Source organism: Phaethon aethereus (genome assembly GCF_964289735.1).
Source record: "Phaethon aethereus genome assembly, chromosome: 17".
Taxonomy (NCBI): domain Eukaryota; kingdom Metazoa; phylum Chordata; class Aves; order Phaethontiformes; family Phaethontidae; genus Phaethon; species Phaethon aethereus.
Genome location: NC_138593.1, coordinates 9880962 through 9895871, shown reverse-complemented (window position 1 = coordinate 9895871; position 14910 = coordinate 9880962). Strand labels below are relative to the sequence as shown.

Sequence of the window (14910 nt, the reverse complement as noted above, 5' to 3'; positions counted from 1 at the left end):
TACTTTTCTTGAATTCGAAGGAAATGGAAAAACTGACGTAATACATTTCTGTAGTCCCGAGTACAATAAAACATTGTATTTTGAATCTTTTTCCAATTATAATTAAATAATTTGGAAACGGATTTCTACTTCTTAGTGAGGGAATGTTGTTAATGAGGAGATGGAGTAAGTCTAGAAAGGGAAAAATAGTTCTTAAATCTGGTGTCTTTTGAATGGCTTGAAGTCAGCTATTGAGCCTTCCAGAAGAATGAGTTTCATTGTGTACTGTATTGGAAGAGTTGAAAATATTGTGTATGTTGGAGCAAGAAGACAAAGTTCTAATTTATTCACTTTCTCCAAGAAGTTCATATTTTCTGGTAATGGTGATACTGCTAATTGTCAAATGGTACGGCTGCTCTGTTCTATGCATTGGTACAGAAAGCTACTGTTCATTTAATTAATATCAGGATTTTATAAAATCCTATGTGGTGTGAAGGAACAATTGAATTTGACTTATGTTGTACTTGCACGTCACTCTGCAAGATCAATATGAGAATCCAGATGAATAAATAGTGGGTCATACACGCATGTGAGGGGTTTTTGTGTGAATCCAGAAGAGGAGGAAAAAGAATCTTAGACAGTGGTTTGGTCCTGGATTTTTGACAGAATGGTATGCTCTGGAGTGCTAGCAAGGAGTCTTCACCGAACAAGTTATAAATTTCTGTGTTCCTTTCCTCTGTGAAAAGAGAAAAAAACCTAAATCTTGAATGTGTTTGTTACATGTTGTTACTGGAAGTACTGATTAAAATCCAAAGTACCATATGTTTCTATTGGCTTTAAACAGAAAAGCTCACAAAACAAGTATGAAAAGTCAGAAACTGCAGATGTTCTTGTCTCCGTGTGTAAATAGTTTACTGATTATGGTCTTAATTAGTCAATCAGTTAAAGAAGCAGGAAACTGATTTACTGCTTTTACAGCTCCAGTCACATGCTGTAGTGTTAAGAGAGTTGTGTTGAAGATGCAACAGGCAATTGCAGTTAATCTTTATAAATATACCTACTGATACGTGTTTCATATTCTGATCCCTCACGTGGCTGTGCTGTACAGGCTAGCTTCAGGTTTTGTTTAAGGGTTTGCTAGTAGTGAAGATTCTTCATACCCTATGGAACAAGGAACCTCTGTAACAGTTGTTCTACGTACCTGATTATTTTTCTTCGAAGAATAAGGTAAGGCTGTTTTTCTATTAACCTTAGTTGCGTGTGGGTATTTAAGGATTGTGAGCATTTTGGAGACTAATAGACTAGCTTTTGCTGTTTTGTATTAGAAGTAAACTTTTCTGTGATGAATGTTTTGGGTTCACTGATATACCTGACTAACTGGTGTTGAAGTTGTAGCTATAATGGATAACTATTTAGAAACAAAACAAACCTTCTGCATAAACAAGCTGACTCTTTCCTTTATTAAAAAGGAGGGTTTTTCTTTTGAAGTTGGTATATGAGTAAGCACAAAAAAGAGTGCTAGCATTTGGCAGGAGGAAGAAATAAATTTGGCAATGAGTTCTCTTCACTAAGAGCTAAATGCTTTATGCCTAAGCCATATGGGCATAGTGTTCGTGCACCTGTGGAATACTGGCTTGGCTGGGAAGGGGTGGAGTTTTGTGGCTCATCACAGTCTGTGTGCCAGGTAGTATCCCTACCCAATGTTTCTCTCTGCCGGGATGTTTCTGTCCCTAGCAAAGGTATTTATCAGTCATATTTATTATGCTTGAGTGGGATCTCACTGAACCTTCCTCTTTCTGTTCTGGATTTGAGCCAAATTGGTTTGGTGAGGCTGAGAAAGAACTGACTTTTAGTTCTTATTGCTTACTTTCTAATACGATCTCAGTTTTGAAAACATTTGTACCTTCTGTTCCTGAAGAACCAGGCTTCCCCATATGCATGTATTCATGAATGCCTTATTTAGAGACATATTCAATGATATTCCTGTGAATTGAGTTTCCTTCACATTTGATTCTGACCAAAGCGTAGAAGTAATTTGGCCGTAATATTTCACTTGTCCATGTGTAACAACAGATTTCTTTTTTTAATTCTTGCCACTATAAAAATTGTGCTGAAGGACTCTTATTTAAGGCCAGTTGAAGTACATCTTTGGAAAGGTCTAATATAGTACTAAAATAACTGTTGGTACTTACAGTGTGCTAAATGCAGACTACAAAAGTCCTAAGTTAATGTAGGAAGTGCAAAAGCTTATAGCTGTGAAAAATGATGGTTTGTGCAAGTGCTCATGTGCTTTCCTTTCTATATAACTTCTAGATTTACAAGACTTGCATTAGTATCTGTTTAATGTCATATTTTATACTTTAAACTGAAGTACTGAGACTTTAGAGTCTGACTCAGGTGTGTTTATTTACTTTGCTTACAACTCAACTGTTCAGTCCTTCCCCCACAGCTGATGACTGGGGGCATGGAGAATCACAGTTTTTATATTGGGTTTTGTTATTGTTTGTTTTCCATATGATTTTTGTCATCTGCTTAAAGATGTTGCAGCTCTTGGGTAAAAGATTAAATACTGAGAGATGTAGATATGAGAGTTGAGAACACTGTTTTCCTTCTTTCTTTCTCTTTGTTTTAGGTGATAAACTAAATTTTATAATACCTCTTGTCAGAATTCTCTATACACTTCAAGGTTAAGTGAAAACTATTTTGGCTTCTGTTCCTAGCAGAAAATAATTCTTTCAAATAACTGACAGGTGCTTTCCAATTTCTTGCTCACTGCTATTACAAGAACTCTTTGAAAAGGTGTGCCAATGTTGTTACTCTTCCTTTAATAAACTGGAAAGGCTTTTGGGAAAAGAATTAGAGGGATCCTTACTTACAGATTTTTTTCTCAGTGGGAATAACTGCTAGTTGACCTACTTTAAACTCTCTGCTTTGAAAAATCTGTCAAATACTGCATCCTACACATGTGTGTGTCTAGTTCCATGTAAAATAACAGAGTTCTTTAGACACATTAATTTTGGAGGCAAGTGTGTGTGTCTGCAAGCACTTTTACTCTTTATTTCCTGAAGGTGTATAACTGCTCAGCATATGAACACTTGCCACACATTTTAGCTTTTTCATCGGTATGAATGAGAACTGGTTTTAGTTCTTCGAAAGTGCTAGAAGGGATGTACTGCTCACTTCATTCTGAATGTCGAGGCTAAAGATAAACCAATGTCTTAATTTCATTTATTGTGATTAGGAATACTAATTGCATATATCTGTTCTTATTAAGTTAAATTAGTGTATATTTTTAAAGATCAAACAAAAAAATAATTACAATCAAAACAACCCTGTAACAGAGATGCTTACTCAGCGTTATTTTTAAGCCTGTTAGTTTTGCTGAATCTTCTTTCTCTTTTCTCCAGCACAGAAGGACTAGCTGTCACTGTAGATACACCTGTACTAGACAGAGGCTGAACCTTAGAAGTATCTCCTTCCAGCAGCAGCATCTTGCTAGATGTCTGACCCCCTGGTTGACATGTTTGCTGGCTTTTTCATTAGATTCCCTGCTGGCAGCTGGGAAACTGGCTGAGAGCCTGTGAGAGGTTAGTGTGTGCAGGGTGCCGTGATGCTGCCTGCCCCTCTTTCCTACTTGTAAGTTCTCACCTGTGCCCTTTTGATTTTGCAGTTCTTTCTTCAAACTCATCTTCCTGTAATCCAGCTCTGGGCCACCGTTCAAATATCTTTGATAATTAATTGTTTCATAACATGGCTGTTTCATCAGCTGCCTTTCAGGAACCCATGTGTTTGGGCTTACAAGACAGCACCCATGGTTGTGGTGTTCAGCTTTTTAAGGAAACAGTTTTTAAAAAGAAAAAAAGTTACCCTTAACCAGGAATACTCAGAGCTAAGGAAGTGCTTTCTTCCTGTAGTCTCCTTGATTCTATTCTGTGGGGTAGGAAGTACAGAGGATGGCTTGCTTCCTCAAGAAGGAATAAAATGTTCAACCTTGCCAACCTGGAGTTGCATTGGAAACACAAGGCAATTCAAACTTACCTTAGGTAATGAAGCACTTATTATGTATGCAAGTCACAAACAATAATAAACTTTAGGATCCTAAGGTTATTTTAAATACTTAGAGGAATAAATATTTTATACTTTCTCCCCTCTTCCCACCAACATTCTAAGTGTCTCAGTGCTCCCACATTTATAAATTCTTTAGCAGGACCTTGAGAATTTATACCTAATAACTTATTTTTACTCTGTGCAAAAGACAGAATACCAGGGTTAGCTCCTCCTAATCTGTTTCCTTAATCAAACTTGCAGTAATTTCAGTGATGTGTGGGAATTGTTTGAGAGATGATCAACCAATTCCTACGAGGACAGTACTGAATTACTTGCATGAGGCAAGGAGGGAATATAGCAAGTGCCTTGAAAGTAGACTTCAGCAGTTGCACAGTTCAACGGCTCTTTCTCTTTAAATTGCAGCAAATTAAACTGATTACAAAAACCTTTTACTATATTTGGTATTGTACTAATTCTAAATTAGTGTAAAGTTCATGGCAGAATCCTCCAGCAACAGCTCCAATACTGATTCAAGCTGCTGTTTTGCGAGGGGTTTGGCTGCCTTCAATCCTTTGGGAAAATGACGTCCTGCTTCATTAGGGTTAGAAGTGCTAGAAGCTGTATGACATCTCATGGGTACCAAACCCAATGTTACAAATTAATCAGAATGTGTGCAAGCTATAAAGCTGGCTAATTAGTTCCTATCTGATTTTTTAACCATAAAAATAATGTGTGGGTGCTGGCTTTCCGTGGCCGGAGGACTGTTGAGCTTGGACTTGGATCTAAGGCTCTTTCCTTGATCTACACGATGGTCATGTGTTTATTCACCTAAGCTTTAATTTCTGAGAGTACTGATTAGTAGTAGAGGTGTGTGCTGTGCTGGAAATGGAAGCATCTGGGGTGAACCAGGTGTAACTCAAACCACAGTTAAACGTGGAACAAAACAGGTGCCCAGTGTCGTGATGTTTCTTCTGCTGTGATGCCGCTTCGGCCCCGTCTCTACGTGCCCGACTGCTCGGGCTGACGGCTCGGGCTGACTGCAGACGCCTTCCCGCGGCTCCCAGGGTGTGCAGGTGCCCCACAGAGCCCTTATCGCTCGGGTGTGTCTGCTCCTCACTTAAATCCAGGCGACTATTCTGTCCTGCCTCAGAACCATCCCGGGGGGCGGCCGCTAGTCAGCGCTGCTCGTCCGCCTTCCGCGCCCGCGGCCCCGGCGCTGCCGCCTCACTGGGAACTGGCGATGTTTCGGCAGCGCGGCTTTGACCGCCTGCAAATGTATTCTCCTCGGGGGGGAAACAAATACCACCCGCTTCCCCGGCGTTACACCGCTAAGGCGATCAGCTGCTCTAAGACTTCCTGTGCGGCCGTGTCTCCCCTTAAGTGCGCCCTGCAAGTCATGTCCTACTCGGTTATTTGAAAGGGAAATTTAAAGCATTAGCGTAGGCTATAAAGCGATGCTTTAGGCGTTGCTGTTTACTATCTTTCTATAGGATCGATAAAGTGCGGCCAAGTCTCGAGTCTGTTTGCTTACAGGAGATATTTAAGGCAATTACCTATATCGTAAAATTAAATACCAGTTTCCGCTCAGCGGGGGGAGGAAAGGCACGAAAGGAGCATTGAACAGGGAGCTCTCCTTCTCCTGTTATCTGCAACAAGCCCCTTGCATTTTGCGCAATCTCTGAAACAAAAGCTAAAATCAAACGATCTGTTTCTAGCCGGTGTGAGGTACGTTTCACGGCAGTGGTAATACTTACCTGAACGCTTCTTGTCCCTGGTGTAACCAACCCGGCTCTCCTCGGCTCTTGCCTGGACTGCTTCCCCTGGAGCGGGTCCTCGGCCAGCCGCCGTGGGTTCCCGTTGCCGTTAGCGTGGATGAAAGCCGAGCTGCCATCTCTTGCCGAAGCAGCACCGGTTTGCGAGCTGCTGGCAGGCTGCACCCGTCGGCTTCTCCCCGCCGTCCTGCGGGGCTGCAGCTCCCGCTGGCTGCGTGGGTCGCCCACGGCACACCCTGCCAGCCGTCCTCGGTGGAGACCGCGCGCTGGCGGGTTCAGCTCCCCTCCCTGCCGGCGCATTTATTGCCGAGGGCTTCGTTCCTTTGCCAGATGGACGTAAGTTTTTCGGCAAATCCGCCCGGCAGTGCGACTTTGGTTTCTCAGCATCAGCTGCCTGCCGATATTCCTCGTGTCTAGCGGGAAGATGATCCCGGACAGGAGCCTTCTGCCATCCCGGGTACCAGTATGTGGGAGCCAGCCTCTGCTAACGGCGATCCTCGGGTGATAGCAGGAGGCTTCCTCCCAAACCCGCTTCCTCGTAGCCGAAACTGTCCTCACGCCGCACTCTGTCCCCTCCCCTTTCCCCTCCCCATCCCTTTTCTCTCCCGGCTCCTGCCTGCTCCGCCGGGCACGGTCGTCGTTTCTTTATTCCGCCTCTCCCGCCGCGGCGGGGCGGGGAAGGCAGCGGGAGGGTCCTATCTCGTGTGTGCAGCCCTCAGCCACGCGTGCCGGCGCCGCTGTCAGCTTGCCCACGGCCCCGCCGGAGCCCCCGGCGGTGGGCAGAGCAGGAGCCCTGGGGCAGCCGGGCGCTGCGCGCTGGGCACCCGTGGGAGAGCTCCTCGCCGGCTGGCTGCGGCCGTGGCAGGGCTGAACCCCGGGGACGGGGCTGCGCGGGGCAGCGCCGCCGCCCTGTGCCGATGGGCCGGCGGAGAGCGGGGATCCCTTCCCGGTTCCTCTGCTGCCTCCATCAGACTTCCCCTGGCCAGGTGGCGAGTTTAAAGCCCGGTAGCTCGGGAGGCCGAAGGGCTACAAACGGAAGCGCTGGGGTGGTGAATTGCGGGCTAGCGGTGCCTCCTTGTGCCGAGAAAACCCAGCAGCGCGTCCGTACCCGCCCCGGTGGGAGCCGAGGGGCACACGGGCACCCCCGCGCGCCCTGAGCGCTTGCCCCGCACCTAGGACGTCCGGAGGGCTCCGTGTTTATGGAGCCTCTGAGTGTGTTGCTGAAGGGCTTGTGAGAACGTTCTCAGCCCTGCCCGGCTGCTGACACTGTGAGGGAACACGCCTTCGTGCGCCTCCCGCAGTTCCCATCGTACTACAGGCTGATCTAGCTCGGTAACTGGCTTCGACGGGCACACGGAGTGGGGGTGTGATCAAACAATTGCATGGGCATTTGTCTAATCGCCGGTCTACTCCACTTATATCCTCCCCGCTTGTTCAAAACGGGAAGGCTCATGATTCGTGACAGCAACATCTTATACCGGGATTGTGTCGTGCGTGCTTGTGACTACATCGCCAAAAAACTGCTGTTGTAGCATCAAACCTGTGCGGCTAAAACAGACATTGGAAAGTGCAGAATGTGAGGCTTCTCCTGAAATTGCACCCAAGGGAGCACCATCTGCTGTCTCTTGCAAATATTATACTTTTGAACGCGTTGCCTCTGCCTTTGCTGGGTGCGGGTGTGGAGACGATTACGGTCGAGCTGGAGGCAATTTTCTGTAAAGCTGCACAGCAAAACACGTTTATGTTGTGCTGCATTCCCTCAGTGATACAAATCCACGGTGGCGAGGGTGGCTCTCAGTCGAGCTTAGAGACTTTAGTCTCTGGGGCAAAATAGCGTAAAATGTTAACATCTTTCTCTGTCTCCCTACATGGCCGCTGTTTTCCCTCATGAGATGGGAGGCTGTTTACTGTGAGTGATTAACTGAAACCTTGCTTAAAAGTCCCAGCAAGGCTCAGAGCTCCCCCCCCCGTCTCGGCTGTGGGGGTAAAAGTGCTATGTGTCGCCCCTTAGGACACCTGCCTTTCTTGGGGCTGAGCCGGGCGCTGGAGGGCAAAAGGGATGCTTGGTCCGGGAGCAGAGACACCGGACCAGCCACAATAGATGCATTTGTTCCTTGGGGTATAAATTCTCAGCTGGGAGAGCACAAGTTCCTTCCTCCCTACCCAAAAAGGAAGAGGTAATTGTGATTTTTTTTTTTTTTTTTAAGTGGCAGCTGGAGTGGAAGGGACACCCTTCTCCGGGAGAGCTGTGGTGTGTAGCGGAGAGAAACCTTGAAAACCCTCCCGAGACTGGCAGTTGCACAATGCAGCATTTATAGCTTCCTCCCCAGAGCCACCCCAACCCCCGCCCCCCAGGGAGCGAGCCCAGGCCGAGGCTTCCCCGCAGCGCTAAGGGATGGCAGCTCGCGTTCTGCGGGGACGGGAAAGTGGGGAGGGGGATCCCGAATGTGGAAAATATCGGAACGAAGTGTCGATGACGGAGAACGAGGGTTTCTCATGCTCCCCCCCCGCCGCGGAAGGAGGGTTTCCCAGCCCGGCGGTCCCCAGCAGGGCAGGGGGCGCGGACCTGGAGGCGAGCGGCGGTGGGAGGCGGCTGCGTGGGGCAGGGCGCACGCGTGGAGGGGACGTGCAATTAGAACTGGCCGGAGGAGGGTGCCTCGGCATCCTCACGCCGTGTCTGGCCGGGACCCCGCGGCGGAGCATCGGAGCCACGGCTGCCTGCCGCGACGCTGGCCTGTCCGGGGCGGGGTTGCTGCCCGGGGCGGCGCTGGGGAGCCTGGTGCTGAGTGCACATCAAAAGGTGCTTTTGGAGGAAAAAAATAATGCATAACGGCTCCTCTCTTTCCAGGCTGTTTTCTGTGCTCTTCTCCATAGAAAAGTTGCCCAGTCGTAGATCGATCTTGCCAGAAAACCACCTTGACACTAAATCATATTTTCTTACATCTGAAGAAACCGAAGGAAAACGATTATCTTTTGTTCGCTCTGAGACACTATGGCACTTTTACACTATTCAAAGAATGGCTTAACACTTAACCTAAAAGAAGAGCCATCCTAATAAAGCGTTAGCTAAAGTCGAGGGATCTTTTGGTAGGAATAGGTGGAGTTATGCTTAAGGTACTGGACTGGGATTGATGACCAGGACTCGGTTCACAACTGCAGAGCCGAGTGATCCCAAGCAACGTGTCTGTACCTCTCCATCCTACCTGGAAGAAGAATCGGAGGTTTTCTTTGCCTTGTCTGTGAGCGCTGTGCTGGGCCCCAGGGTTGGGTGTCCGGAAGGGCAGCAGGAAGGCCGGGTGACATGGCCCGGGCTGTTCCGATGAACCCCTGCCCGCCGCAGTGTCCTTCCCCCACAGTTCCGTAGGGCGGCGGAAGATCCCCTGCCGCCGCTGGCCCGGGGGCCTGCTCGGAGCAGGTTAAAATGGCGACGGCCACCGTGTCCCTCGAAGGTAGCAGTTGCTGCGTGGCCCTGCCCGGCCGCCCAGGGGCTCCGGCGGCTGGTCCAGACCCAGCTCGGCACTGCGGGGTGACAGGGGCTCCCCCCTTCCCGCAGCCTCTCTCTCCTGTCTCCAGGACCGACCGGCTGCAGGGGGGAGACCCGCGGCGCTCGCTGCTCTGCGGGAAGCACGGCGGTGGGGTCGCCCCGAGCCCCCCCGGGGTGCCCGAGCGGGGCAGCAGCGCGCTCCCTCCAGCCCGCTTATGTGCATCACTGGGTTTACAACTGAGTAGAGCCAGGGAAGGATGCGCTTGGATTTCAGGGCTATTTTAGGCAGAAATGATCGGAACTGTGCGAGGGAATAGCCTGAGCAATACTTACTGAACAGTCTCTCCTGCGTGTCTCCCCTCCCTCCCGCCCCGACCTATTTAATTGTGTGCCCCCAAGTTAATAATATTTCGAGACGTCTATTATCGAGAAGCGGCTTTAGTCGATGTTCCCTTTGCACCGCTCTAAGCCTCCCCGTCTCTGCTAGGGCCGGTGGACGTGATTTTTTGCGTCAGCCTCCCACGGAGGGGAAGGCGGTGGTTTCGAGCACACCTTTCCCGACGGAAAAGGTCGGGCTCGCCCTGGCTCGGTGGGGGAAGCGCCGCGGGCTTAGATGCCTTCCCTTTGGACAGAGCCGTGCGACCAAAGCGGCGGGGGCTGAGCCTCAGCGGGGTCCTTGCAGGAGCCACGACCCATTAAATCCTCCCGCGATCCCTTTGCGGAGGTCGATTGCTGCGGAGCACCGAACCTCGCCGAGCACCGGGGATAGGCCCCCGGCCCCAAAACCCTTCCGTAAATGTCGGCAGCAGCGCGGCTCGGCGCTGCCCGTCGCGCTCGCCGTGCCGTCGGGCACCGGGAGCCGAGCGGAGCCCGGGGAGAGCCCCGCTCCCGGCGAGGCACCGTCTGATTTCTCGTGCGGAGGGGGCGGCAGGCTTTGTGCTTTAACCCACCGGCGAAGGGTTTTCCTGCTGTAGTACCAAGAGCCATCAGCAGGTCGAGGCTTTAAAGACCCCTTACCTCACTGGCTTCCTTATACAGGGTACAAATAGAAAGCAGTTCGGCTTCACTTTTCACGATTTAATTACCCGGATTCCCCCGCCCCATTTAACTTATCTCCTGGGTTTTTTGGTTTGTTTGGTTTTTTTTTCATGTGAGATGTTTGGGAGGGGGTGGTCGTTGTTGTTTAGTTTGGGTTTTTTTCTTGTAAACATTTACCTTTCAGTAGGGATGTCTGTGCATAAAGAGGGAAAGAAGGAGAAGAAAGAATCAATTCTGATGAAAGAATGTGGCCAGATTCAACAGGGGAGCACCAAGACTACCCTTCGAATTGCTCCAAACGCTTCTCTAAATGAATCACCTGTGTTTGGGGGTGGGCAGTGAGGAATCCTTAGCTTGGCTGGTGCTTGGTGTCTGTGACAGCTTGCACATGAAGGTCGCCTCCATACTTCTCCAGGGCTATTGAGAGATCTCCTTTTCCTTCAGACCAGGAAGTCTTTAATTTTCTGCTTCTCTCAGAGCAGACCCTCCCTTTTGTTTGATTTTTTTTTTTCCCCAAAAATAATTTGGAGGTCCGTTAAAGGTGTAACTACTGTAAAAGGAAAACCACGCAGCAGAATTTTCTGCTGGTGGGCTGTGTAAAACCAGATTGCTGTCACCCTAAACTCATTCTGAAATATGATGGGGATTCACAGTGGAGGAACAAACCGGTTTGCCTTCTAGCATTGTGATGGTGGCTTTTGTACTCACTGTACCTCCCTATTGATTTTAATTGGGCAAACTGCTCTCAAAGATGTAGTAACTCCTGGCAAAGGTGTTGCTTCTCAGCAGATCAGTGTTTGAGCGAGGCAGGAGTCTGCCATTTGTTTTGGTAGTGGCAGGATGACTCTTTAAAATATTTGACTTCTTATATCCATACAAAATGGTACATTTGAGTTTGCGCTGTGTGCCACAGCTTATTGTTGTCACCCGATTACTCTGTGTCTAAGGAGGTTTACAAGACTTAAGGAGGTTTACAAGACAAGGGCTCACCCGCCTCCCAGGTGAGTGAGTAAGCAGGATTTTTACTGAGTTGGTGTTTGATGCTGAGCCCAGGCAGCGTACCTCGTTCGGTGCAGTGCCACAAAGGCCATTTTGGTTTGCCCCAAGGAACTTCCACTCTCAATTAGCTGCCCACCCGCTGTTCTGCTAGCTCCTTATGGCAGAGATCTCTGCCTGCGGAGCTTCTAGTGACAACACACTAAATAGAAGAGCACAGTTTTAAAGCTCTGATGCCTTGAGACTCTTCTTCCCATCTGTTCATTTCTGAGCAGAGGGACAGGTCCTTTGCAAGGACACAGGACTGCTAGATCCAGGCCTTGCCTGGGGAAGCTTGCTGTTCCCAGGAAGGGTTTAGCTGGAGTCTTAGAAGTTGTGTACAGATTGAGCCAGGCTTCAGCTGAAAAGCTGGGTGGATAATGCCATTGTCGAGACTCCAGTGGAGCAGTTTGGCCACCTGCTACTCCCTTAGGGTGGGAACAGGATGCTTTCTGGAGGACTTATGAAGATGGGAATATACTTTCAGGTATCCCATGTGAACGGGGTTCTTCAGAGGAGTTAACAGTGAATACTTTTTTTTCCTAATCAAGTGCAGCTAGGATTAGAAATTTTTTTTATATGCCTCGCCCTCCTCCTTAGCACTTAGTTTGTCATAATTGCCAGAACATATCCTGTCTTCAGTCTGTGCTGGGATGAATACTGAAGAGCAGTGGCAGGATATGGCCCAAAAAGCCAGCAGCTTGTGCTTCCTGCAGGGAAGAGGCTGTTTGTGGCAGCCCTTCTGGAGGCAGCGTACACCCTCCCCTGCAGTGGAGCGAGCACAGTGTTGACCACCAGGTCTAGGAAAAAATATTCTGTTGTGCCTTGGTTTTCAGTAAATATGCTATAAGCTACCTAGTAGTATTAGGTCTAATCATAGGAGTTTTCCCCTCAAAGCTGTGGCTGGATTTATGTTGATCATTTTAAAACAAATCTCACAGATATATTTAGTAGAAGAATGTGTAAAACCCCAACTCCCAAATAGTATTATGTAACCAATACAGTATTTAAGTGCCCCCTGTGTAAACTAACTGAAAAGCCTGCTGTTTGCCTTCTTTGCCTCTGTTGTGTATTGGTCAACTGAAGCCAGGCGCTCTGTTTGCTGTTCTGATTACTATTCTAAAAGCAAAGATCCATAGGATCATGTTATTCAGCAAGTGAAAAAGACTTAAACCCTACTCACTGGGCTTAGAGAGGGCTCTGGGGCTGAGTGAGAGCCTTCTCTCTCGTGGGCTGCCCAGGGGTATGGATTGCCAAGGGAGCTTATGCCGTTTGAAAGTGCACGCACATCAAGGATACAACCCTGCACAATGCACTTTGTCCCTTTATTTTGGCATGTGTGGTGCAGCCATTCCCCGTGGCCTCTGCAGCCTCAGCCAGGGAGTTCAGCTGAGCTCAGCAAAGATGAAGATGTGTTAGTGCAGGGTCAAGGAGATGGTGGGAGCTAGTGGGCCAACTGGGAATATGTTCCTGCTGCTGTATCTAGGGCTGGTATCAGGTGGAAAGGAGAGGTGGATTTCATCTTGTCTTTGAACCAAGAGGAGTTTGTAGGCTTTCCCCCTAATTTACTGTTATTGATCTGCCATCAGCTCCTTGCCCAGTTAAATCCTTTATTCAAGGTGCTGGATCTTAGGAGCACAGTGGTTTCCCATTATTGTTATAATCTTTTGCCAAAGAGAGATTCCCCCTTCTCAGTAATGCACCAAAGTGGAAGTAATCGCTCTTTTTTTCTTCTTGCATTTGTCCTTTCCTGTTTCATTCACTGATTGAAAAATGGCTAAAGAGCAGCCCCCATTTCACCTCCCCTTTTCCCTGATTGACTCAGCAGCTCCTGGGACAGAGAGAGGAAAGGGGCCTCGAGGTCACAACCTTCACAATCTTCAAAGCCCCTGCCGCTTCCAGCAGCTGTCACAGCTCTCACTGACCATATCCCCAGAAGGTCAGCAAAAAAATAAACACTGGGGCCCGACAGGTCCCCTTCTCATGCAAACTGGCCATTTCCCTCCCCAGCTCCCATTCCATGCATAGCTTACACATAGGAGACCCCCTTGGATTTGCACAGAGCTATGCAAGAGCAAAACGCCACAGAAAATAAAAGCAGAAGGGCTTCCTGGGCAGGCAGGGTGGGAAAAAGAAAAGCGGCTTCCTGAGCTCTCCATGCCCACCCACAGGCTGCTGCAGCCATTTTGTGTGCGCAAAGCCTGAAAGTGAAGCTGGGGAGGGGGCTGACTTTTCCCTGGGAGAGACACTGCAGGGGGATTCATCCTTTATATCTGCATGTCCATGTGAGAGACGGAAGAATCCAAAAGAAATAGGAAATTAAGCATAGACTGTAAAAGCCTTTTCAACAGGATTAGATTGCATCCCTCTCCTACAGCCAGCCTGCTTTCTGCACTCACCTTCCTCTGCAAAAAGTCATGATGGAGCAGAAGCAGTGCCAGGGAGAAGCACAGATTCAAAAAGCCAGAGTGGAAAGGTCCTTTGCTAAAGGAAATACCCCTCCCCAGCCCTCTTTTATAGAAGTATCCATTTCACCATGGCCACTAATAACCAAAGGGCTATTTCCTGCCCTTCCCGGCACAGCTTCCAAATGCAGAGCGCTGTTCTCATCCCCATTATTGCAAACCCTTTGCCTCCCACCCCAGACACTTGCTTCCCCACCCATGCTCCCTCGTTGCTGAACCCAGCACTAAGGCATGCCTCGAGCCCGATTTTCAGGCTCCGCAGTGAGGGAAGACGCTCGTTTTCCCATTAGCATTTTCAGCCTCTCCCAACAGAGAGCAAACGGGAGACAAGCACACCGGATCACTGGAGACAAACCTGTCGCGGGTATTTTTATCTGCGTACAGCTGCTGGAGAGGTGGGAGGGACTGGTGACCTGTAAGAAAACCCACCAGGAAGAAAAGGCAGCGACAGGGGAGGTGGGAGGCACTTTATTTATTTGCTGCTGGCCGGGTACAGCAGAGGGGCATCCCGCCCCATGCTCTGCGGCCCGGGGTGCGGCAGGGGCCCGGTGGGGCGCGCAGCCGCGCACCTTGCCCTGCCCCCGGGCGCTCACTCTCCGCCGCTGCATGTTTCAACAAAGTAAGTTACACAACCGAAGCCCCCCGCCCCCGTGAAGACGGCTCTCGGGGCCGGTGGGATGCCCCGTCCCCGCAGGCTGCCGCCGGCTCGTCCGCGGCCCTCGCCGCTCCCCGGCGCACTGACGCCCTTTCATTATTGCACTGCTCGCTGCGACCGTGACAGTAGTGCAACAGGGAAAGAGGGGCAGCCCGCCCGGTGGTCCCGGCGCTGGCCCAGTGGCCGCCCCTCGGCCTGCAGCCCGGCCGCGGGGCTGGGGGCACGGAGGGCAAGCCGGGGAAGGTCTCCTGGGTTTGTCCCCGAGCTGGCTGCCTCCCCCCCCACCCTCGGCATGATGCTGGAGCGGCGTGGGGGGGTGGCGTTAAACCGAGGGCAGCGGCACAGTCAGCCGTACAACTGGGAGGCGGCGGGCACGGCCCCGTCGTGGGGGCTCCGGGCCCTCCCCTGCACGCCCCCGGGCCGGCGAAACGAGCC

General features: G+C 49.7%; 1 protein-coding gene across 1 annotated transcript in view; it reads right to left on the bottom strand.

Annotated features, from left to right (window-relative positions):
* Window positions 1-14910, bottom strand: part of HIC2 (HIC ZBTB transcriptional repressor 2) — a 202296-nt gene that overhangs the window by 176540 nt on the left and 10846 nt on the right. The gene's annotated exons all lie outside the window — the stretch shown is intronic.